The sequence below is a fragment of the Alexandromys fortis genome, unplaced genomic scaffold, assembly GCF_014885135.2.
Source record: "Alexandromys fortis isolate MF-2015 unplaced genomic scaffold, M_Fortis_MF-2015_v1.1 scaffold_37, whole genome shotgun sequence".
In the NCBI taxonomy this organism is placed as follows: domain Eukaryota; kingdom Metazoa; phylum Chordata; class Mammalia; order Rodentia; family Cricetidae; genus Alexandromys; species Alexandromys fortis.
Genome location: NW_026067914.1, coordinates 2,081,722 through 2,107,878, shown reverse-complemented (window position 1 = coordinate 2,107,878; position 26,157 = coordinate 2,081,722). Strand labels below are relative to the sequence as shown.

At 39.6% G+C, this 26,157-nt stretch overlaps 1 long non-coding RNA gene across 1 annotated transcript in view; it reads left to right on the top strand.

Moving 5' to 3' along the window:
- The first annotated feature begins 2,203 nt into the window (after positions 1–2,203).
- Positions 2,204–26,157, top strand: part of LOC126499675 (uncharacterized) — a 102,658-nt gene continuing 78,704 nt past the window's right edge. Inside the window, exons 1-2 of the long non-coding RNA XR_007591152.1 lie at positions 2,204–2,375; positions 25,388–25,469. This is a non-coding gene — a long non-coding RNA (uncharacterized lncRNA). The remainder of the gene's footprint in view (positions 2,376–25,387; positions 25,470–26,157) is intronic.

Here is a 26,157-nt window from a genome sequence, read left to right as displayed (position 1 = left end):
CTTCCTCCACCTTCTCCCCATGTCACCCCACACCATCCACTCCTCAGAGAGGGTAATGTTTCCCATGGGGAGTCAATAAAGTCTTACACATTGCTTTGAGGCAGGACCAAGGCCCTCCCCACCATATCTAGAATGAGCAAGGTATCCCTCCAAAGAGAAAGGGCTCCAAGAAGCCAGCTCAAGCAGCAAGGATAAATCCTGGCCCCACTGCCAGTGGCCCCTCAGACTGTCCCAGCCGTATAACTGCCAATCAACATTCAGAGGGCCTAGTTTGGTCGGTCCTATGCTGGTTTGCCCACTGTCAGTTCAGAGTCAGTGAGCTCTCATTAGCTCAGGTAAGCTGTTTCAGTGGGTGTCCCCATCATGGTCTTGATCCCTTTGCTCATATTATTGTTCTTCTCTTACTTTGACTGAACCTTGGGAGCTCAGCCCAGTGCTTCACTTGAGGATCCCTGCATCTGCTTTCATTGGTTGTCGGATGAAGGTTCTATGACGACAATTAAGGTAGCCATCAATTCGATTGCAGGGGAAGGCCAGTTTAGGCATCCTCTTCACTATTGCTTAGGGTCTTAACTGGGGTCATCTTTGTGGATTCCTGGGAATTTCCCTAGTGCCAGGTTTCTTGCTAGCCCCATAATGGCTCCCTCAATCAAGATATCTCTTTTCTTAATCTCCCTTTCTGTTCTTCCCCCGTCTCGACCATCCCATTCCCTCATGTGCTCCTCCTCCCTTCTCCCTTCCTCCTCCCCTTCTGCCCTCCCTTTCCTCCACCCCCATGCTCTCAATTTTCTCAGGATATTTTAAAGAGACTGAAACTCTAATATGGTTGTATTTGTAAAGGTTGTGAGACATTTAAAATGTTATGATTTTAATTGTGAGATCTTTGGAAGGAATAAGGAAGTGTTTGTATGACAATTAGACAAGGGGTGAGTTATAGTATCTGGTTTTGCATGTCAACTTGACACAAGCTAGAATAAACAGAGAGGAAGGAGCCTCAGGAGAGCCAGCTGTGGGGTATTTTCTCAATTAGTGGTCAATGGGAGAGAACCCAGCTCACGGCAGGTGGTGCCATTATCGCACTGGGGATTCCTGGGTACTATAAGAAAGCAGGCTGAGCAAGCTATGAGAAGCAAGCCAGTAAACAGCACCCCTCCATGGCCTCTGTACCAGCTCCTGCCTCCAGCGTCCTACCCTTTTTGAGTTCCTGTCCCGACTTCCTTTAATAATGAACAGTGATATGGAAGGGTAAAGCAAATAAACCCTTTCCCCAAACTTAATTATCGTTGTATTTCATCACAGCAATAGAAACCCGAAGTAAGACACTCAGCCATCTCCCTAGCCTTGACTGCTATTTTTTTCCTTTGATGACTGAGATTGAGAAATTTCTCATACATTCTAGACCTTCAGTGATCAGAACAGCTAAGAACTAGCACAGAATGAGATGTATGAAGTCATGCAGCGTAGCAAAGAGCACAGAAATAAATCCATAAGTTCACAGTCACTAATTCTCAACAAGGACGCATGGAATATATAATGAGAAAAGGATAAACTGTCAGAGTAATGACGCTCGTAACTCCGAGCATCCATACCCAAAACAATGAAATTGGACCATTAGCTTATATAATACACACAAGCCAACAGAAACGGATTTAGATTTAATTATAGGGCTGGAAACCACAAACATTCTAAATGAAAACACTGGGAAAGCTACATGACTGGTCTTGGAACTGATTTTACAAATATTATTTCCAAGAGAACAGGCACTGCAAAGCAAAAATAAATAAATAGTACCCCGTTATGCATATGTTTCCGAGATATTATAATTTGACATTTTGGTATCAGTCACCCTAATAAGCGTAAAAGTGTAGCTTTTTTGCCTTTGATTTGCAAGATTTTTTAAAAAACGTGTGTGTGTGTATGTGGTGTGTCCATGTATGAGTGTGCCTGAAATTTAACCCACAGACCTTGAAAAGACACCCAACACATTGAATGAAATTATTTTAAAGCCATTTGTCTAACGGGACATTAGTATTTAAAACATAATATCTAAAATTGCAAATATCAAGAGAGTTGCAGTTAGGCAGGCAAAACACAGGTAGATAATTGTACAAAGCTGATTTATGAGTAATCAACTGGGAAACGAAAGAGAACTTGACGTTAAAGCTCTGTTTGCCAATGGTTTCGCTCCTATCACAAATCAAAGCACTATTTTACTTGCCAAAAGCAAAACATTGTTGATTTTGCCAACTAAAATCGGCCTCAACATGACTTTTCATTTAGCTTCAGAGGTACACTCCCATCTAATCTGAGAAATTTCTTCTCTCGTGACCATTGGACAAGTCAGAGGAACACAAGGAAATCTTTGAAAGATGGAGGTAAGATGTTGCTAATTACATTTGAAATGGAAATGCTAATTACATTTAGGCATGGAAGGAAACTGGGAATGAAATAATACTTACCATGATTTTTAGTTTTACTGGATAGCCTAATATTATTTTGTCAATGGAAGAAAATATTCTTATATTTTAGGGTGGGGCATGACATGGTCTCTACAGTATTTGGTTTGCCTCTCTTGCTCCCCATTCCATTCATGGCCAAAGTGACTCAGTGTGTAGCAGCTTCACTACAAAGTGGGCTGATTTGGCCAGCAGGTCATCACGAGAGTTAGCTTAAGAGCATTCTGAGGCCTGAGAAAACAGCCAGCTTGCATGACTTGGTTGGGTGACTTCTTCCTGTTTGCTGATGAATGTTTGCATGTTTGATTGAATGCGGTTTAAGGGTTGCTTCCATTGTAACAAGCCTCCCGTCGGTAAGAGGCACATCGTGTTCTCTCACTGTTGGATGCCTTCCACACAAACCAAAACAAAACTGAAAACAAAACAACAAAAAACGTTTCCCAGTTTCTAAAAGGCAAAATTGGCTTTTGTTGGGTCTGCCTCTGTAAGATTTGATCATTGACTGGCCATTCGAACATTGTGTTCTCTGGATGCTCTTCCCACAATTATACACTAACCCCTCAAAAGAAACTTTGCTGACCTCTTAATAATGAGATGCTTCCTCTGGCTTCAGACCATTTCTATGAAAAAAGTAACTGATTCATGAAGATCGTGTCTGGTATATGGGTTTTGTTTTAGTTATCTTCTTTTCTGAGTTGTGAGGGTGTTTCAGACACACTAAGAATCTGATTCAAAAGCTTGTGTCGCCCTGAAATTCAGTCAGTGTGTTTTACCCAGGATGAGTTGGTGTGGTCCTAAAGAAGCTCTTACCTGGTAGTGTTTTCAGGAAGCAGCTCTGTAGGTCCCTCACCATTCTTCTGAGTTCTCTCCTCAACCCTGTGGGCAGCAGAGGGCAGCAGTGAACTGTGCATTAACTTCTCCAAAACACAAACCAAATCAGTATAAAAACAATAATTTAAAACTTTGCTGAATATGTCCAACGTTGAATAATATATTTTCCTCCACTGAATAAAGGGAAATTTCCTTAGGCCACCCCTATATATAATTGCTGACTTCTGACCTCAGACTCAAGTTCAAGCATATATTCAAATATATACTGTTGTTTTGCGATTAGATGTTCACAGGTCATATATGAACCAAATAATGATGATTCTTTGTTTTCTAAGAAAAATATAATTCAAGGAGATGTTAAAAAATAATGTATATTAGCTATATATGTTTTGTGATAAAAATGGATCTTCAAGGAAACTTGTTCTCTGTTATCGTCCTTTTAAGTAAAGTAAATGAGATGTTTCTTATGAAGAGTGGTGATATGAATGAGAAATTACCCTCATAGGCTCTTATATTTAAACAATGGAACTTTCAGGACAGGAAACTTGCGTGAGAAAGTGCGTCACTTGGGGAAGGGCTTTGAGAGTCTCTAGCTTGAGAAAGTGTGTCACTGGGGGGGGGTGCTTTGAGAGTCTATAGCTTGAAGAAGTGGGTCACTGAGAAAGGGCTGTAAGAGTCTCTAGCTGAGAGTCTATCACCTTGTTCCACTTTCAGGTTGTTGTCTGCGCTTTCTCTGTGATATTGCCTTCTCAGCTTCCTGTTCTTGTCGTGTACCCTGCTGCCTTCGCTCCCATTACTAGCTTTCCCCTCTGGATCCAGAGGTCAAATTAATCTCTTTACTTTATAATTTGCTTATGGTCATTATATGTCATCACAGCAATAAAAAGTAACTAATACACCAAATAATGACACCTATGGGACTTAAGTATTATAAAATTATGCACTAGAAAAACCCTTGCCCTCCCATTTATTAGAATCTATTTCTACCTACTTTGGCTTTGTTAGCTTCAGAATTTTGCTTTTTTCATTTATTTTGTGAGAGGTGACAGACATACATTGCCATACCTGGATAATTTAAACTTTTTAGTATTTTTTTTAACTCAATAAAAGGTATATTTCAAAAGGAAAATTTAATCTATCTACTTTAATTACACAGGAAATTACCTGTCTAATATTAAATGTCTTCTTAAAAATCAGAATTCTTCAGTCGCTTTCATCTCAACAGAGAATGCTTGCATCAATCCAAATTCTGGTTGCCAATCACATATGCTTTCCCTTACACAACTGGAAAACGCAGCTGTTTGCAAGTCTTGCTAACTATTCTTCCAACACGAATTCTGCTGTCCCCTCCATTCAGCACCTAATTCATCATTATTCCACACTTAGATGCTACACGCCTCTTTATTGATTCCTCTTATGGATTTTGCACTAAAACCACAATTTTTATCTTAATAATATAAGCCATATTATGAAATTCTTGTGCTTAAAACTTTCTATGCATTGCTATTACAGTTTAGCCTACATATAAAATGTACTTATTCACACATATATTATACAATTCCCTTTGTATCCCAACCACCCTCAGGACATCACTCTCTCTGTGTCTTCTCTCCATCCACACTTCCCTGTTAACATTTAAAATGTCAAGTTCACTCTTCATTCAGGACCTTTGTCCATGCCTTTTCACTGCTAAAACATTCTTTACTCCAGCTTTTTAGATCTCAGCTTCCTTTTACAGATGATGCCTCAGTTCCTGGGGTCTGTAGCCCATATGGCTTTCTTCAGCTGTTCTGTGTGAGTAGACCACTCTCCACCTTGCTCTTCCGCTCTGTCACAATGACAGTCATGTTGTAGAAGATATTCCTGAAGTTATTACTAGACTGGAATTGCAGCAATTTAGTAATTTTCATATATTTCATTGTGACAGTGTGTATGAGAAAAGATAATTTGTTAAGACAAAAGACAAAAAAAAACCCCTAATGTTTGCAGTGCAATATTTCTCTAGAAGACATTTTGGCTGTTAGAATATTTTGAATACGGAACAAAACCCCATGCCATTGTCCTTGGCTTCTCATCAGCCCTCATTGTCTGCCATGTTCAGAGAGTCCGGTTTTATCCCATGATTTTTCAGTCACAGTCCAGCTGGCCTTGGTTAGCTTCCAATAGATCAGCCCCACTGTCTCGGTGGATGGGTGCCCCTCTTGTGGTCCTGACTTCCATGCTCATGTTCTCCCTCCTGCTCCTCATTGGGACTCTGGGAGCTCAGTCCGATGCTCCAGTGTGGGTCTCTGTCTCTATCTCCATCCATTGCTAGATGAAGGTTCTATGGTGATATGCAAGATACTCATCAGCATTGCTATAGGATAGGGTCATTTCAGGTTCTCTATCCTCAGCTGCCCAAGGAACTAACTGGGGACATTGCCCTGGGCACCTGGGAGCCACTCTAGGTTCATGTCTCTTACCAACCCTAAGGTGGTTCCCTTAATTAAGTTATGTGATTCCCTGCTCCTCTATCCAACCTTGTTTTATTCCCAATCATCCCGTTTCCTCAAGTTCCCCCATCCTCCCCTTCTCACTTTTCTCTTCCCATCTCCCCTTACCCCCATCCCACCCCACCCCGAAGATCCCAATTTTTTGCCCAGCATGTTCTGGCTTTGTGGGAGCCTAGCCAGTTTGGATGTTCACCTTCCTAGACCTGGATGGAGGGGAGAAGACCCTGGACTTTCCACAGGGCAGGGAACCCTGACTGCTCTTCGGACTGGAGAGGAAGGGGGAGAGAGTGGGGGTAGGGGGAGAGGGGCGGGAGGAGGGGGAAGGAAATGGGAGGCTGGGAGGAGGCAGGAATTTTTTTTTTCAAAAAAATATCTAACTGAAGAATACTTGCAGATGTGGTCAATAAAAACAAGAAAAGCTTTCTTTTTTTTAAAAAAAGAATATTTTGAATACAACAATATGATAGAGCAGACAGGTAAGACTAATCTATATTTGGCTTTTTACATAGGTCCTAGGAATTGAATGGTATCCTTAAGCTTGTATGATAAATATTTTATTACCTAAGTTATGTTCTCAGCCCTGTTTGTTCCATTTCTCAGTTGGTCTATCCTATCATTAAGAATAAGGGTGCTTTGTAGATTGGAATATGTAATCCTCATCAGATGAATAATTTCCCAGCATTCCTCCCATTCTAGAGCTTATCTTTTTAATTTATTAATGTTATCTTTTTATACACAAAAGTTTATTTGTTCAGAGGAAGGAAGGGAGTGATTTGTGCATGGAGAGGTTAAAGAACAATTTGCACAAGTCAGTTCTTTCTTTCTACCATGTGGGTCCCAAGGATTGAACTGGGTGGCAAGTCCTTTTAACGGCCAAGCTGTTTCACAAGTAGGAAAGCCTTCAATTTTGGTAAAATCTAATTTGTCTATTTTTTTCTTTTATTTCTTATGTTCTTATATATTTTGAAGAAACTATTGCCAAATTAAGGTTGCAATTACTGTAATATTTTATTTAAAAAGTTTTCCCCTCTCTAGAAAAAAAATCTCTTTTTCATGCACATATAGTCAAATGATATCAAAATGTCTGTTTACAACCTAAGTAGCTCTTTAGATTGACTAGACCTAGGTTTGGCTGCTAAGTTCTTCACTTGGTAGTTCCTCCTCAAATTTAGCATGTCTAAGATGAAGTTCATGATCTCCCCACTGACCTGCAAAGCTTGTCATCTTGTTGAACATACATAGAAAGTGTTAAGTATATTTAAACCTGAGCAATTATTCTTCTCTAAAATGTTCTATTTGTTGTGGTGGTTTGAATATGCATGACTGCCGTAGACCCTTATGTTTGAATGCTTGGTCCATAGGAAGTGGCACTATTAGGAGGTATGGCCTTGTTAGAAAAAAAAATGTGCCACTGTGGAGGCAGGCAGGCTTTAAGGTCTCATATATGCTCAAGCCACACCCAGTGTATCAGTTCACTTCCTGTTGCTTAGAGATAAAGATATAGAACACTCAGCTCCTTCTCCAGCACCATGTCTTTTTGTATACCACCAAGAAGATAATGGACTAAACCTCTGGATCTGTAAACCAGCCCCCAGTTAAATGTTTTCCTTTATAAGAATTGCCATAGTCATAGTGCCTCTTTATAGCAATAAAACCCTAAGACAGAAGTCTGTACCAGTGACAGGGGTATTGCTGCGATAGGCCTGAGCATGCTTTCATTGGAGAAATGTAGACACTGGGATATAAGATTTAATAGGCTTTAAGTGGAGCTTAATGGACAATACTAGTAGGAGCATGAAAGACAGTGATGTTGAGGGTGATTTGAACTGTAGGGGCATGGTTTAAGAAATTTCAGAGGAGAAGAGTGTTATTATGTGACCTAGAGACACATCCCTGTAATGTTTTGATGAAGAATGTGACTACTTTTTGCCCTTGTCTGAAAAGTCTCCTTGAGGCTAAAATCAAAAAAAGCCTGATGTCAAATGGATAAAGGGAGTGGAGACCTCAGGGCAAGATCCTACCCAGATAAATTTCCAACTTGTGAAAAGGACTTAAAGAAGGTCTTAGGTTCAGACTTGGTAGTACACACCTTTAATCCCAGCATTCAGGAGCCAGAGACAGGCAGATCTCTGAGTTTGAGGACAGCCTGGTCTACAGATAGATTTTCAGAGCAACCACACTTGGGCAGTGAAGGAAACTATCAAAAACAGAAAACTTGTGGAGATGTAATTGGATAAGGGGACCATGTTCCAGCCCCAGCAAGCAGCAGAACTTGGCAGTTATAGCCACGTGATTCTGGCTTTAGCATCAAGGACGAAAGAAAAGGGTTATGCGACCTTCCTCTGCAACTAAGTAAAGACACAGAGGCCAGGCATGTTTCTGTAGTGTCTCTGAATGGAGGCCTAGAGAGGTCATTTCATAGCAACAGTCTATAATTAGTATACATAAATATGTATATTCCATATTCTTCATATGTTTTCATCTTTTAACTATGACTGATTTTTTAGTCATCTCTCTTTCATGGTATGGGTAGAAGTTTTATATTTACTGTATTTTAATCTAAACTGATTGTTGCCAGGCGATGGTGACACATGCCTTTAATCCCAGCACTCGGGAGGCAGAGGCAGACGGATCTCTGTGAGTTCGAGACCAGCCTGGTCTACACAGCTAATTCCAGGACAGGCTCCAAAGCCACAGATAAACCCTGTCTCGAAAACAACAACAACAACAACAAAAAACCTGATTTTTGACAGTTGTCCAAAGCTAAGAGGTTTGTGGTCAAGCCTAATGATCTAATACAGAACTTAATTTTTGGAAGAAGAAAACCAATAGCAGCAAGTTTCTTCTGACTCCTACTCAGGCCTCAGAATAAGTGTACCCGCTCACCAGTATAATCAGTATACAAATACATATAAGTTATTAGATTACTAAATATATTTTCAATAGAGTATGCTGATACTGAAGTTAAGATTTTATATTTAATATATATTACATATGTAGAGTAAACCTGTTTGTCTAAAATTTGTGTTAGTAAAATAAAATGCATAAAATATTGTGATTTTCTATAATTTCCAGAGACTATTGAGTTAAGCATGAAAAAGAGAAATGAGTATAATTGATAGTTGTTTGATGTTTCTTGAAAGGGTCACCTTGGGTATTCATCTCAGTACCTGAATAATTGAATCTCATAGTGGCCTATTATCAGTAAATATTTTAAATAATAAATCATGTAGGAATTTAATTAGGCCTTCCTTCAAAGTCATTTTTGGCATGTAATTCAGATGTTAAAAGAAATAAATGAAATTTATATAATACAATCCCTTCAACTACCATCAATTATTAATTTTAATGAAAATTACTTCTTGAAGCATATAGGTATTAAAATGAAAAATAGCAATAGCACCGATTGACTTTCTAATGGTATATTTCAATTTTATTCCATGTAAATAACTATTCTTTTCTTTAGGATGTACATTATTTGTTATTTACATTGCTTTTATCAATTATATACTAGGAATATTCATGATAATAGAATACAAATCATTTTAGACATATAGTGTGTTACCACAGATAAAACAGTATTGAGGTTATGGAAATATTTTTTTCACAATGAAATATGAAAGACAATAAATAAGAGACTTTATAAAAAGTATTTTATAAAACTCAAATTCCTCCAAGGATGTAGAGCAGGTAGATGTTAATGGTCAGAGGAGTGCCACCCTCTGAGGGACGTATAAGGCACCAATCTGCTTGTGGGTGGACTAGGTTGGATTTTTTACTTAGAGAATGAGTTTTTCTAAAGGAAGCATGTACCTGGCTTCTCTATGCTTGAAACAGCATGTGCTGTTCATAGCTCTTGTATGTATTCCTGTCATGTGATCTCATCTGATATATTACATCACAATGTGAGGCCCTTGAAAGAAGTGGCTCCCAAAGCATGCCCTCTTAGTCTCTAAGTGGTGTGTTGAAATAAATCTTATTTTTATGTGGTATTCAGTATTAATTATTTTGTTATAGCAACACAAAATTCAGTCAGAACTAAGCCTCACATATTAAGCTATTGCTTATATCATTCTATTAGTATAGTAAGAACAAAAAGTTATGTTGCTATTGTCTAACGTCTGGAAGCATGGGTTCGTATGAAAATACACCTGAAACCATTAATAGATGCCTTTTTTATGATGTCCGTCCTGCAGTAGTTAACCAGGTTGTTGAACGTAGTCATGTCAATGCAAGCCATGAGATGTTTTTTGACCTTCTGCTTCCGACTTCTGCTATCATTATCAGAGGACATTAACTCACGTTAAAACATCCTCTTATGTAAATAGAGATAGCAGAAGCAGAAAGCAGAAGTTGTTGTTACTGACTGAATTGCATGCCCCAAATTCATATGCTGGGATAGTAACCTCAGAGTTTAGTCTTATTTGAAGACTGAAATTTAGAGAAGCAGTCAGTTTATGATGAATTTGTCAGGATGGACCTAGCAGATATGTTATTTATTTATTTATTTTAGTTGTTGCAAAAAAAAATTTCCCATTTCCCTCCCCCTCCTCACACACATCTCCCCCTCCCCCACTTCCCTGTCCCTCCCCCTCCCCCCACTCCATCCCCCCTCCCTCTCCAGAATGAAGAGCAGTCCAGATTCCCTGCCCTGTGGGAAGTCCAAGGTCCTCCCACTTCTATCCAGGACCAGGAAGGTGAGCATCCAAACAGGCTAGGCTCCCACAAAGCCAGTTCATGTATTAGGATTGAAACCTAGTGCCATTGTCCTTGGCTTCTCATCAGCCTTCATTGTCTGCCACGTTCAGAAAATCCGGTTTCATCCCATGCTTATTCAGTCCCAGTCCTGCTGGCCTTATTTATTTTTTTAACCAAAGCTGAATTTGGCTAAAGACGTTCATGTGAGAGTGATGTGCAATGCCCTTCTGTATACTGTAATTATATTTTATTACCATTGATTAATAAAGAAGATGATTTGGCCAATACTCAGGCAGAATTTAGTCAGGAAGTAAGTCTGAGGAAAGATTAAGGGAAAAAAGAAGGTGGAGTCTGGGAGATGCCAGCAACTGTTGGGGAAGCAAGATGTGAGATAATGAGTCATGAGCCTCGTGGTAAAATATAGACTAATAGAAACTGATTAATTAAAGTTGTACAAGCTAGTTAATAACACACCTGAGCTAATGGGACTAACAGTTTGTAATTAGTATAAGTTTCTGTGTGGTTACTTGGGACTGGGCAGCTGAGAAACGAAAACACAGTCTCCATTTACGTAGGAGGATGTCGTACATGAGTTAATGTCCTCTGATAATAAGAGCAGAAGTCAGAAGAATGCCTCTTCAAGCCTAGGAGCTTTAAAATTCACTACACAGTTGCAAGAACCTGGAAACTCATGGCCCAGAGACCACTCTTCACAGTCCTCAGGATTCAGATCCTGCCATTCTAACCTACAAGGCTATGAGATAGTATGTGTCTGCTGTTTGGCACATTATGTTTGCTATACATTATTGTGTCTGCCTTAGCAAACTAGCATGGCCATATCTAACGTCTACTCTTTAAGGAGTCTGTTAACCTCTAGGAGGAATTTTATAGCTTGATTTCACTTCACTGCTCTGTGTGAGGAGAAAGCTTACAGAGAAGGGTCAGATGGAAGGCTGTGGTGGGCTGCTGCTTTCCTGGGGAACTGTGGGAAGGTGTACAGCTGTGGAAGCTAAGAATTCCAGCCTCTATTTTTAATCATTGTTTTCTGGCTTAACCTTTGGGATTATTTGTCTCCAGAGTACCAAGTAGGGGATGAACATCATTCTACTTCTGAGGAGCCGGAGAACATGCTGCAGGGAGAAGAGGGTTTAGATCGGCTCCAGCAAGTCCTAGGAAAACCTTCTTTTAAAATGTATTTTTCTTATTTCTTGGCATGGAAACGGTCATATTTCAGTAGTGTTCATTCTGGTGTGAACACTGAGTAGCTCTGTCTATCTGGTTTTTCCCTAGAATCCTGCCTATTCCATCTCATTTAATTTCCAGGTTTTCTGAGGTCGGCCTGGAATGTATCAGCAGGTGTTAGGTATCTTTTACAAAGCTGCCCCTCTTGTGACCTTGAATTCTACTGGCTAATAAGTCGGCTGTGTCCATGTGTCAGTTTCAACTAAGCATTGCATCGTCAGAATTAGTTACATTATGCAATGCTTACTTTATCTATCTGTCTATTTTTCCCTTTCAGTGTGTTGTTCATGCCTGTGTTCCTCACCTCTCCTTTCTACAGAGTGATAAAGTTAATTTCATCTTTCTGTTACTAGCCATTTTGTTGTTTTATGTACCATTGTTTCTTCAATTAATTTTCCTATTTTTAATTTCTGAGGCAAAGTCTTATTGTATAATCAAGACTAGCCTCAAATTTGCTATGTAGCCTAGACTACCTCTAACTTATCATCCTCTTGCCTCAGATTCCCAAGTTATGGGATTATAAATATGTACCAAGCCTAATAAATTACTTTTTACTATGTTTGTTTAGAAATATAACTTAGGAGTTTCCTATTTTTTTTTCATGCTTATAAAATGAAAAGGGGATGGGGAAAGACCCTAGTACAGTCTGTGATCATGGCAAACATGATAAAACTTGCCAAAACTTTCCCTGTACTCCAGCAGCGATTAGAAGCAAAGGCTTTAGAAGATGCTGGCAAAGGCCCGAGCATCGTGGTTAGTGATCCCGGCATTACAGATGTTGTCACCCAGACACCAGCATCCTAGAAAGAAAAACACGAAAGTCATTTTCCATGGAACCTGGAAAGAAAAGTGCATTACGTCAAGCGTGCATCTGTTTTTGTTGTGCTTAGCTTTATTAAATATTCAACTAATTGGGCTTTTCATTGTGATGGACAGTGCCACCCTGAGCTCCATTTAGAGAACATATGGGCAAGCTATCATCAGGACTGATATTTAATTGGAGAGCTCAGGACAAAATAAAAACACAGAACCATGAAAACAGTGCATGTCACTAAGTCTAGGGTCATTGAAGTGTGAAACCCCTGCTACTGCGTGACTCTGTGTTCACAGATACAGATGTGGTTACAGTTATAATAAGAAAACAAAAGGAGTGGTGTGAAATCCTTAATTCAAAGACATTGACTTGATCTGGCTTCTTTTTAATCACACAAGAATCTCATACAGAGTGGGAAAAAGCCTTTTGTTTCAAAGGCTATCTAGATGGTATTTTTCTGAGAGTTTGCATAGATTTTAAAGTGTTGGACACTTAGTAATCTTCAAAGAAGTGTCTGCATTATAGATTAATTTCTGCTGCAGCACTAGTAAGATAGGTGACTAAAGAATGATTTTTTTCCCATATGATACCCAACTGTTCCCTCTTTACTGCTGAGAATACTTTCTCTGCTCAGCTGTTTTCCTTCTTTGCTAAAGATCAGTCATATAGGCAGCAAGAGCATGCTTCTCTCCCACTCAGACCTTTGATTCAGATGTTTTGAATTAAAATGTGTGTATGAGGTTAGAGGGGTCACTGATTAGTAGAGTACGTCCCTCTCTATCATTATGCCCTATATTCTACATGACAAAAAAAATCTAAATGCATAAAGTATGGATGCAGAAACTAATAAAAAGCCAAGGAAATTCTAGACCACTACAAGGTTATGGAATAAAAGGAATAGTGATGTTTAGGCTCATAGTGTGTTATTAAAATTACCACTGCATTTATTTATTTATTTATTTATTTATTTATTTATTTATTTATTTTTCTCTCTGTTTGTATTTATCTATGTGAACGACTGTGTGTGACTGCAGACACATGCCCTTGGACACATGTGGAGGTCAGCAGATGGCCTTGGGTGTTGAATCTTAGCTTTCACTTTCTTTGAGACAGGGTCTTTTTCTTATTCATTGCCATGTCCATCAGGCTACCTGGAATTCTCCTATCTTTGCCATCAATCTCTTTGTAGGAATGCCTGGATTGTGGACACAAGCTACAGCCTCTGGCTTCATGTGGTTACTGAGGCTCCAAACTGAACCATCTCCTCGGCCACACAACTGTCGCTTTTATTCTATATCAATATCATCTTAAGATGGCTGTCTCTAACTGAAATGATTTATCCATTTGCAGGCATATGTATTTCTCCAACACACACTGGATGGGAATGCAATAACCAGCAAAGGACATTAGCCTGCAGCCAGGACCACAGTCAGTGTTGACAGAAATGGGTTGCTAGCATTACGGTAACCGGCTAGCTTCTTGACATCAAGATCGTGCTTTTCTTACCACAAAGGGCTCCTCTGTATTATTTCAGCCTTATGAGTCCTTGCTTAAAACACACTTCTAGAGCCAGTTGCCAAATATTGTCTTCAACTTTCACGGAGGCGTAGGTGTGTGAAGTTCACACTTGGGTATTAGATCTTTAACTGCCCTTTTGCTGGCCAAGCACACTTAACACTTGAATATACCAGAATTGAGATGATGAAAATTCCGGCTCCTTGAGGATATTGTTATTTGATTGTTCTCCCCACCACCTTCTATTTTCGTTCCAGAAAATAGAGCCTTCCCGATACATTCCTACGCTCTTGGAATCAGTTCTGGTCAACCTCATTATGGGGTGGTCTGGTCCCTTCTTGCAGCACTCCAAGTTGGCTTTCGGTTGTTATTTCAAATAAAATTACTTTGCTGCCTCACTAATCCCTTGATGCAGTAAAAGTTTCAGAATAGTCTCCATGGCTCCTTTTGAGCTGAGGAAATTCCACTGTGGGGGGGGGGGCGGGGGGGGGGAACCGCAATGAGTGGTGGTTATTGACAACACGCAAAAGAACGCATGACAAGTCTGTGAATCAGAACCGGATGCACGTGCAAGTGTGTCTACACCCATGCTGACCAGCGCTGTGTCCCAAGCCGCTTCTGGCGACCCTACAGCAGAGGGTCTGAGAAATGAAGCCCGAAGGCTGCTGGCGCATGGGCTCGGTAGAATTCTCAACCACTTGCAAGCACACTGCCGTGTAAATATGCCGCCAGGCTAAAATGAAGAACAGAAAAGGTTTCACAGGATGACAGACAAAGGGAGGGAAGGGAGCACCATAAAATATTGGGAAAGAACAAAGGAATTGGAGGTTACTGTGGGAGGATAAAATTTCTCAACCATTATCAGGACTATCAGCCTTGCATAACAAGATTCTTCGTCCTTGTCCAGTCCTGAACTACATACAACACTCGAGAGACTTTCTCCTTCCCCCAGTGGGAATCGCTTGCCTTGGCCCTCGGCAATACACCAAGTAAAATATTGGATCGTTCTTACTGAACATGTTAGCTTACGGATCACGTAGTCACAACAGACTCGGGGCACAGTGGTGATAAACCGCACTAGGTAATTCATCCTGAGGATTGCAGGAGTTAGCACACTGTGAAAAATGCTGCTGCTTTTCATCCAGTTGACAGGGGGTGGTAGCAAGAAAGAACAAAGTCTCCGAGAAGAAAAGCATTTACAGAACTATGGCAGCATGCTATGGCACAAATCGCGTGAGTAGTAGTCAAAAACTCCCTCTTCAGACATGGGCATGGCTGCATCCTGTGTATGAGACCAGAAGGCAGACACCAGCTTTAAGGAAAGATGTCACTTGCACTAGAAATCTAAAAAATAGAAATTAAAAAAAAATAAATAAAAATCAAGCCTAAAATCCAAGTAAAAAGAAAATATGACACAACTAAAGATGAGATTTAAAAAATTGGTAAAAGTGTTTCCTTAGACATGAATTTTGTGTGCTCCAAAAGCCACAGCCGTAAAGGTAACGGCATGCAGACCATCATTCAGATCTGGGATGTTTTAAAGCATCGATACAAAATTAGAAAAAATGTAAGAGAATTAGATTCCAAGTGCTATAACTGAAAATGTTCAAGAATCGTCTTTATTTTGCTAGGTTGAAAATAAAACAGGACTGGCCTTTCATTAAAGGGTAAAAATGTCCTGGCTGCTTGGAAGCCAGGCGATGTAACAGCTTAAGTTCATACAGGGGCTCAGATAGGCTAAGAGCTAAAGGCTAAGTGGGTAATAGCACATTTAATTCGGTACTCGCTCCTGGCCCACAGCTGGGAAAGCTCAAAGGTAAACAGGAACACACAGCAAATACAGTAATTTATTATTTCTTCCCATCTAAATGTCCTGATCTCTAGGCTGACTACAAGGAAAACTAAGTTATATAAAGGTTAAGTATTCCCACGCTTGTTAAATAAAAAAGACGGAGTATTGCCATGGTGCCTCAGGTCCAGGCCACTCTGGGAGGAGGGCAATGTGCAACCCTTCAGGAACTACTACCAGGAAGAAAGGCTCTGCACAATCAATTCTTCCTCTTTTCCAAATGTGACCATTTTGTCCTTCAAAGTGTATTGTTTGATTTGGACTCTGTTAAATGTGGAATTTTCTATGTTCCCCCTTTTTTATGCAGTCCACAAAACATTTAATTTGATACGCAGGACACTTTCCCTCCCTTGCATTCCAATAAATTGTCACCAAGTATCTTTCTGTGTTTGTTTTAAAGTTCCTTTGTCATTGAGACTGACTGAGAACCTGCAAAGGAGAGTTAGTCCCAGGCATATAGGCATTTTTTCCTCCCCCCCTTTTCTTCAGGATTTGATTATAATTGTTTGAATAACTGCTCCTTTGAAAGCATTTAGGGGTATACATAATTATATGTTGGTTTTGTTCCTGAAAAGTAAAAAACTTAACTTGTTTCTTGATATAAGTACTTCTTTAGTGTTTAAAAGTTGTCTGGATTGTTTTGGATACTGGGACCTACAAAATGATGTAGCTGATCATAACCATAATTTTTGGTATAATGCCCATAGCTGTTTGTGGCCATAACTTCCGAAAATGGAAGGTAAAAAATGATTTAAGCCATAAATCATGGAATGTAAGTTTACTCTATGATGTTACATTTAACTATAATTATTAACCTTTTAAAAATTGTTTGTTATCAAATACATACAAGCTACTTATATGTCAATGATGAACCATTCTATCAGAAACCTTTTATTTACATTTATTTTTATTGCTTCTTTTATTTTTTGAGATTATAATATGATAATCTCATTTTGCTTTTCCTTTTCTTCCTCCAAACCCTCCTGTATAGCCCTCTTTGCTCTCTTTCAAATTTATGGCCTCTTTTTTAATCAATTGTTATTAAATGCATATTTGCATATTTATACACACATATATTCCTAACTACAACCTACTCAGTCTGTATCTTACTTGCATGTAAATCTTAAGGGTTCATCATTTGTTATTGGATAACTAATCGGTGTGCTCTTTCTTCTCTTTCAGAGGCATTGATATGAGATTAGAACTAAGTTTTTCTCTATATACACACACACACACACAGACACACACACATACATATATATATATTTACTGTAAATTTTATTGGCTCTATACAGATCTATACAGAGTTTTAGTTTTGATTAGGGGCATGGGTCACTGGACTGAAATGCTGACTTATTTTCTGTTGCAATTTTTAAATTGATAATATTCATCTAAATTTTAATGATTCAATAAAATGTGTGAATCCGCTGCAGCTAGGATTGTGGCAGTAGTCACCCCAAAAAGGTGACTCGTGACATATGGCAGCCCAAAATTGCACAGCTTGAGACAATGAATGTTTCTGAAGTTTATTGTTTTGTTCGTACAGTTAGCTGGATAGGAGGATAGAGCATCGTAAATTAGTTTGTTGTTCAGTTCATATCTTATAAGCAGACAGACATATGGGATGTAGGCCTCCATTTGTTCTCTTGCTTCAGGCCCTATAGATAGTGGGGCTATGTTTTGAGAGCCCAGATGGAGCTTGAATTTTACCTTGGTTAAATATGTGGAAAGGGTTGTCTATCTGTAGATACTTGACAGGAGAGTCCTGAGGAGACCCAGCCTCCCAGCTCCAAAGTATCTTTTCCTTTACCAGCCTCTCAGGTGAACCCCTAAGTCTGGAACACCCCAACCCCCTTTGTTGCTAAACATCATTCCCCCATCATTATTCAATTACAAGATCCTACTAAGTATATTACCCAAGCTCAGTACCTCTCATTTTCCAGAGCCTTAGGAAATTTTAGCCTATTATCTCTGACCTTCTAAGAAAAAAAACTGCTTCACCCCACCTCTTCTCCCTTTAACACCCCTATACTTGCTGCTAAAAAAAACCTAATGGAACCTATTGTCTGGTTCAAGACCTCTGGCTCATTAACTCCGCAGTGGTTCCTCTTCATCCTGTAGTGCCTAATCATTTCCATTATCCCCTCAGGAACCTCCCACTTCTCAGTTCTAGATCTTAAGGATGCTTTTTTCCCTTTGTTCCTCTCAGCTTTCAATCTCAAAATATTTTTGCCTTTGCCTTCACCTGGACTGACCCTGACACTCACCTCTCCACACAGCTCACCTGGACTATCCTTCCCCAGGGATTCTGGGACAGCCCACACCGGTTTGGTCAGGCCTTAGCTTCTGATCTACTCTCACTGTCCCTACCTAAGTCTAAACTCATACCATATGTAGGTGATATTTTAATTTGCAGTCCATCCTTAGAAATCAGCAAAATGAATACCTCTACTCTTTTAAATTTCCTGTCTAAAAAGGGCTATAGAGTCTCACCTTCTAACTGTCCACCTCTCAAGTCATTTACTTGGGATTAACAATTACCCCAACCCAAAAAGCTATTACCCTAGACAGAAGAAAGCTAATTCAGTCCCTTGCAGTTCCTTCTACAAAAGAAGAGATTTTATCATTCCTAGGAAGAGCTGGCTTCCTGCATTCCTGGATCCCCTCTTTTTCTCTCCAAGTTTTGGTTTTCTGCATGAGTCCCTTCTCTATCCCATTACTAAATCCTTCCAGAGACTCCAGCAAGCCCTTATCCAGGCCCCAGCTCTCCATCTCCCGTATTTAACTCATCCCTTCTCCCTCTATGTAACAGAGAAGAAGGGATATGCCCTTGGGGCCCTAGGACCCAGCTGGGACTTTCCTTTGCACCTGTAGCATACCTGTCAAAGAAGCTGGGACCTCACCACTCAGAGCTAGGCACTCTGTATATGTGCTTTAGTGGCCCCTGAACTTCTTATTTGTGAGTCAAAGAAACTAACCTTTCGTTCTCCCACCACTGTCTTAATGAAAATACCAAGATAAGATTACTGTACCTCATTGTTTACATACATACCACATCACCTATGCATTATCACCCATTAGGTACAGACTGATAGATAACTGATTTCTAAAAGTAAAATGATAGCACCTTGTAGATTTATCACAGCAAATCTGGACCATATGAGCACATGGCCATATTAACAGCATTTCAAGAAAAATTATGTCTGGGAACTTATGGAATGCACCAGGCCACAGACCAACTCTAGAACGATGTCATCTAGACTCCATAGGAAAGACACCTAGCACTGTGACAGTAGTATCCTCATTGACCTGCCATCTGGCCCCTGAATATGAGAGTCAAAAGGCTGACAGGTACGGAACTCTCAGGTGTCCTAGAGTTTTCAGCTCAGCTTGGTCCCCACAGCTGACATTGCCTACTCTAATTTCTGTCCATTCTGTTCTCCATCTATTCTTCCACACAGACCTGGCTTTGAACATTGCCTCAGAGCATCTCTGTCATTGGGAGTTGGGCTCTGTGGCAGCTTCTCCAATAGGATTTCATAAGTAACCTCCTTGCATGTTTATCAGCCTTCTTCTTCCAGTAAAACATGTTCGAATCCCTTGAACACTGCTGTAGCCCCTTTAATTCTTATACAATCATTCTGTAACCTGCATATATAAAGATTTAAGTATTTTGTGATATATAATGTATGATCTAAAAGTAAATTTAATAATGAAGATTGGAATAAAAGAACTAGTGTCTTCCAATAGACAACTATGAAAGGAAGTTGAGACTACAAGACAAATTTACAAAAATTAGCCAATGAGCAGTTGCAAGTTTACTGTATTTCAATAAATATGGACATTGTGGACAGGCATATATGTCTGATTCTGACATATTATGCTCAAGACACCTATGACAGTTCAGGGAATTGCATTTTTAATACTTGTATTATATTGTTTTGGCAATTCCACTTTGAGAAATTAATTTTGGTGAATGAGGTGCAAAACTCAAACTATTAATGAAAGCTACAAAGAGAATTCTGTCTTTACGTTTCATTGTCTCAAGTTAATTTTAAGGAAACAAGAAAAACAATATTCAGGGACAAGACCCATTTGTGAGTCAGCATGAGTCAGCAGTTCAGTTAGCCTGGGAACCGAAGATAAGTTGGAATGCTGTAATGTTCTAACACTTTAATGGGAAGGAAGCTTTTGAACTCCTCAAGTTTTGGATGTCTGTGGTTGTCTGTTTGAACACAATTTTGTAATACAAAGAGTTTCAGGGAAAGATTTTTAGACAGGACAAAACACTGCCACTGTGTCACATTAGAGAAACACACCACTTAAGCAACTCAACTGTAATGAAGCAAGGCATTTTTATTGTATAAAAGCCCAGGGCACGCAGAAAGAGTGAAAGCTGTGTTGCCTAAGAAGAAACTCAAAATGAACCATTTCAGGGAAGAACTGAGACAAAGTTAGTGTTTTAAGACATGAGCTTCCACGTCTGCAAAGACTATAACCACAGACAAAGGCAATGCCACTCAGTTGAGGCTTCACTACACTCGAGTGCATCAATGTCTTCAGAATTGAGGAGCAAAGGGGCTGTGCTGATGGTGGGGATAACCTCAGGGTTCAGTGCTGTGAAATCCTATACAGGAAACAAGTAAGAGAATTAGTTCCTGTTACTAACTCTTCTACTAATTAAAAGTGAAAACAGGGACATTAAATATTAATTGCAGAGATTAACAAGCAGAAAAATACCTCATTGTACTTTCCATGGAAGTTCACTAAATGTAGCTCACCAAAGGAATCTTACTGAGAGGATTTATAGTCCAGGTTCTGAGTAAATTAACATTGCAAATTAGTGGTTCCACTGGGATTTTAATTTCAACCAAGTTTACTGTGTTTTCCTTTACATGTCTAAAAATCTTTAGATGTTGTACCCACTCTTCCAGACGCAGCACTTTGGGACATAATACTATCATAATTTTAAAATTTGTACAAGAATGAATAATAATAAACTAAGTAGCAATTAGTTTTAGAACTTGTGTGTGGTGGTGGCCTACTTAAATATAATTAAAATAGAGAAACTGGCTTGGCTTATGGGACACCCTTAACAAAGGCTCAGTTCCTATTTATGCTTCCTGTATCTTTCTTTGGGTAGTGTTCTTTGGCTTTGAATGCTTTCATAGAGAGATAAGATCAACACACTCAGTTTCTTATTTATGGTGCTCTAACTCTTATTTATTTATTTATTTATTAAAGATTTCTGTCTCTTCCCCACCGCCGCCTCCCCTTTCCCTTCCCCTCACCCGATCAAGTCCCCCTCCCTCGTCAGCCCAAAGAGCAATCAGGGTTCCCTTCCCTGTGGGAAGTCCAAGGACCACCCATCTCCATCCAGGTCTAGTAAGGTGAGCATCCAAACTGCCTAGGCTCTCACAAAGCCAATAGGTGCAGTAGGATCAAAAACCCATTGCCATTTTTCTTGAGTTCTCAGTAGTCCTCCTTGTCCGCTATGTTCAGCGAGACCGGTTTTATCCTGGGCTTTTTTCAGATCCAGGCCAGCTGGCCTTGGTGAGTTCCCGATAGAGCATCTCCATTGTCTCAGTGTGTGGGTGCACCCCTCGCGGTCCTGAGTTCCTTGCTCGTGCTCTCTCTCCTAGTGCTCCTGATTTGGACCTTGAGATTTCAGTCTGGTGCTCCAATGTGGGTCTCTGTCTCTGTCTCCTTTCATCGCCTGATGAAGGTTAATATTCAGGAGGATGTCTATATGTTTTTCTTTGGGTTCTCCTTCTTATTTAGCTTCTCTAAGATGACGAAATTATAGGCTCAATGCCCTTTATTTATGGCTAGAAACCAAATATCAGTGAGTACATCCCATGTTCCTCTTTTTGGGTCTGGCTTACCTCACTCAGGATAGTGTTTTCTATTTCCATCCATTTGCCTGCAAACTTCAAGAAGTCCTTGTTTTTTACTGCTGAGTAGTACTCTAATATGTACATATTCCATACTTTCTTCATCCATTCTTCTGAGGATGGATGACCTAGCTGCTGATATCTCCCCACACTGAAAACTCATGGTGTTGGCTGTAAATCAGATGCACGATCCTGAATGTGTTCCCACGCCTCTGCATTTTAACCAGTTCTGGGTTTCGGGAAGGGTTCTGACTGTCACTGCAAGAAGTGTCTTTGATGAGGGGTCAGATCCACAGCTATCCTTGGGCATGAGAAGAAGAACAAATTAGATATCATATTGTCTTAGGAAAATGGCGTTAGTAAGTTCTCCACTAGAGTCATGACCTTTCCAGCCATGAGTGGTTAGCTAAGGGTTATATAGTTCCAGGCGTGTATCCCTCTTTTATCCACTACTTAGGTAGCAGATGGTAACTTCCCACTTGTAAGTGCCACTACTGCACCAGCAGGGATATTTTGCTGGATCAAGCATTGATATTGTTTACAGCCCAGAAGGACTACTGGTTGTTCTCCTCCTCCCTTGGTAGCTTGCATTGTACTTTCAGCTATTATGAGAGCCATTATGTGTGAGGAGGGGTCCAGGTCAACTCTAGATGAATTCCTGGAAATACCACGTTAAAAGTATGTGGTATCTGCAGCAATGTGGTCTTACCTTCCTGTTCTGGTAGGCAACAAAGGGCAATGGGATTCCTCCAACCAACAACTCAACAAGGGAAGTTTTCTCTGCCTACCACTGGGGAATTCTGTTATTCTCTTGGGGCCAGTATTAAAACTCTTTGTTACAGAACTCATGCACTACACACATACACACATACACTATATATATACACATATATATTATGGCGTTATATATGTATATAACACCCATAATTACATATGCACATATATACATATATTATGTATCATACCTAATTATACACACATATATTACAACATATATATAATTGCACACATAATTATACATTTACATATGTAGTATATATGTGTATGTGTCTGTGTATGTGTGTGTATGTATAGTCAAAAGCCTTCTAAAGGCTGAATCCTCTATATTTTTATACTGTGATTTATGTGTACTTATGGCCTAGATGAATGTATTCTATTGAATATTTAAAGGTTTTAACAAATATCTTCCTCTGTTATTGTAACTTCTGAAGTGATGTTATTTTGTGGACATTTTAAATGATTTTTAGCCTTTGTCTTCTCATTTTATAAAATACCTTTTCTTTCCTTTTAGACTTTTTTAGTGGCTTGTAAAATCTCATTATACTTTGATATGATTAATACTAATTTGTTGACATTGTGCATACTATGGAATCAAATTTATTCTTTTCAATCACGTGTTTATTTGTGTATGTGCATGCACATGTGTGTGCGTGTGTGTGTGAGAGCGAGAGCAAGAGAGCGAGAGAGAGAGCTAGAGAGATCGAGCGAGAGAGAGTGAGAAATAGCAAGAATGTTGGGAATTCAATGTAACTTATGAAGAACGCCATTCTGGGCTCACCCCCTCTGTAACAGTACTAGCCTGAATTCTGATCAGCTTTCCTTGTTAGTCAAAGCAAAGAAATTGTCCAGGGAGAGTGTTACACATGCAAAAGTCATTGCTGTCTGTCACAGAAGAAAGGGCTTAGAGAAGGATTTAGCACATTATAATTCCTTCTCTTAAATTTGGAGAGTGGGGAATGAAGTTAAGTAGGCAGAAAGGGAAAGAGAGCTCAATGTTGGGAAATCTGACGAGGAACCAGAGCTTAAGACTCTGTGTGACCTTCCCATTCCCAGCCCTGCTGGGACACATATGGGATTCTTTTACTCCTCTGGAGTCAGGATGGCAATGGCATCCTCAGGAGCTCTGTGGCGTTCCTGATGTCTTTCCCATATCCGGGCCCCAGTCTCCAGATACTCAGCTAATATGAAGCCTCCACAAGTGCTTATTGGGAGTTGGCTGTACTTTGTTTTCCCCGTTGTTCCTGCTGCTGAAATAGCTTGGGTCTGAAATCAGTCTGGCTGTGGTCACATTGCTTCAGCTAGAGGATATTGTGAAAGCCTGTTACCATAGTAACAGGTGAGTGTTCCCAATTCATGCCAGAAAACAAGGAGCTGGTGACAGCAACTCCTGCTTCTGGGAGACCTTAAGCCTCACCAGGCGCCTGAGTCAGTCAGCAGGCCTGATGGTCCTTTACATCCCTTGTCCCCCAGGCTCCTGAGTCAGTCAGCAGGTCTGATGGTCCTTTACATCCCTTGTCTCCACCACAGAGGCTGGCAGGATCCATCATGCACTGACAAGTTTTTGTTGTTGTTATTTGGGTGTTTTTTTTTTTTTTTTTTTTTTTTTTTTGACAAGGTTTCTCTNCAGATGATTCTTTTTTAATTTTTTATTCTTTTTTGTTTTATTTATTTATTTTTTAAAAGATTTATTTATTTATCTATCTATTTATTGTGTATACAACATTCGGCTTCCATGTATGCCCACACACTAGAAGAGAGCGCCAAATCTCATTACAGATGGTTGTGAGCCACCATGTGGTTGCTGGGAATTGAACTCATGACCTTTGGAAGAGCAGCCAGTGCTCTTAACCACCAAGCCATCTCTCCAGCCCCTCTGTTACTCACTCTGTAGACTACGCTGGCTCAGAACTCAGAGATCCACCTGCCTCTCTGCCTCCAGAGTGCTGGGACTAAAAGTGTGCACAACATCGCCTGACCTTTTTTTTAAGCTAAAATCTTTATAGATTATATTTTTTTTATATTGCTGGTGGATGCCATTTTTCATGAAGGTGAAGATGACATTTCATAGGTTTTGAGTTTTTAGTCATAATACTATAACTTCATATTTCAAGATAAATGAAATTGTAGGAAACTGTATAAGACATGGATAAGAAAAAACATTCAAGAAGTAAATAGAGGATTACTCAAGGGTATCAATTCTAATTAGATCCAGGGTCTTAACTGGAATGAAGAGTCGTCCCCACATCTTCTTCTAGCACACATTTTATTTTTCTTGCCACAAGAGTTCGCATAATAATCCCAGGGTAAGCAGAGTCACCATACATGGGGGCTCATTCTTGGTCCATAAATAACCATCCTTGCTGTGATCCCCCACGGTGAAGGAGTAAGGCAGCTCTCTGGAACCTCTCTGGAAAGAGCACTGTCCCTGAGAATTTCGCCAGCCTCTCCTACTTCCCAACCAATCTCCTTGAGAGAGGGTTTTAATATATCAGCTTCACCCATAGATTTTGAGAGACAAACATGGAGATAAAAGCACTTTACTCTTCAGCCTAGTCAATCACAAATAAGGAAATAGTTAAATCTTCTTTAGCCAGCATGCAGGTCTCATGGGGCTTGAGAACCTCCGAGTTCTTTTAAAGCTTACGACTTTATGACTCTGCTCCAGAGCTAACACTGGGGAAGCTCGCTGTTAACACCCCCAGTTCTCTGTATGTAGAGCATCATGGTTGGTCACAAGAGCACAGTTTATCATTTCAGAACTACAAACAGTGTCAAGTTAGGTATTATTTTTATCACAGATATCTTTTTCATTTAAGGAAATGCAGAATATGGCAGTCACTGAAGTTGTGTCATCTGCACTATTTGCTTGTATTTCACTATGGTCCTGAAAGTCCTGTGGTATGTACCAAGTATCATCTTTATAGCTACAGCCTCACTGTTTTCTTAAGTCTGAATGTTTTTTAAATAATTTCAAAAGTATCATAAAGAAGAAGATATAAAAATGACTTTAAGTTCAACCAGCACAAAACCTAGAGACAGTACTTTGGGTAGAATTATCACAAATATTTCTGGTATCTTATGTACAGGGAAAGAAAATGACTATAAGAAACATGGAAAGTGACTTAACATATACACATAGTTCAAGTAGCTTAACTGTGCCGTCGGGCATTAGCTTCAGGACATCCAGATTTTAACAGTATCTTCATCATCCAGACGTGTTTCTTCCAGGCTTACTTCTGCTTTCAAACACTGGTAAGAGTGAACACTTAAGCCTTTAATGGGCAATAAAACAAGGTGCAATTTTAAATTTCAAAATGAAAAGAAACTTTAAATTCTGCTTTGAAGAAACATTAGGATCAGCGTTATAATGTATCAGCATCATAGTTTCTTTAACTTAAAAGTCGTTCTTTCAGTGCCAGATGCAGAGGAAGCAAGATGAGAATGCCTTACTGAGAAATGGTACCAAGAGATATAGCTAAACATAGATGAAAATTATGAATTAAATTAACTTGTAAAAACTAGTTAGTAGTAAGTGACATGATCTTTTGTGAATTAGAATATATAAATATTTTTAAGTTATACTCTC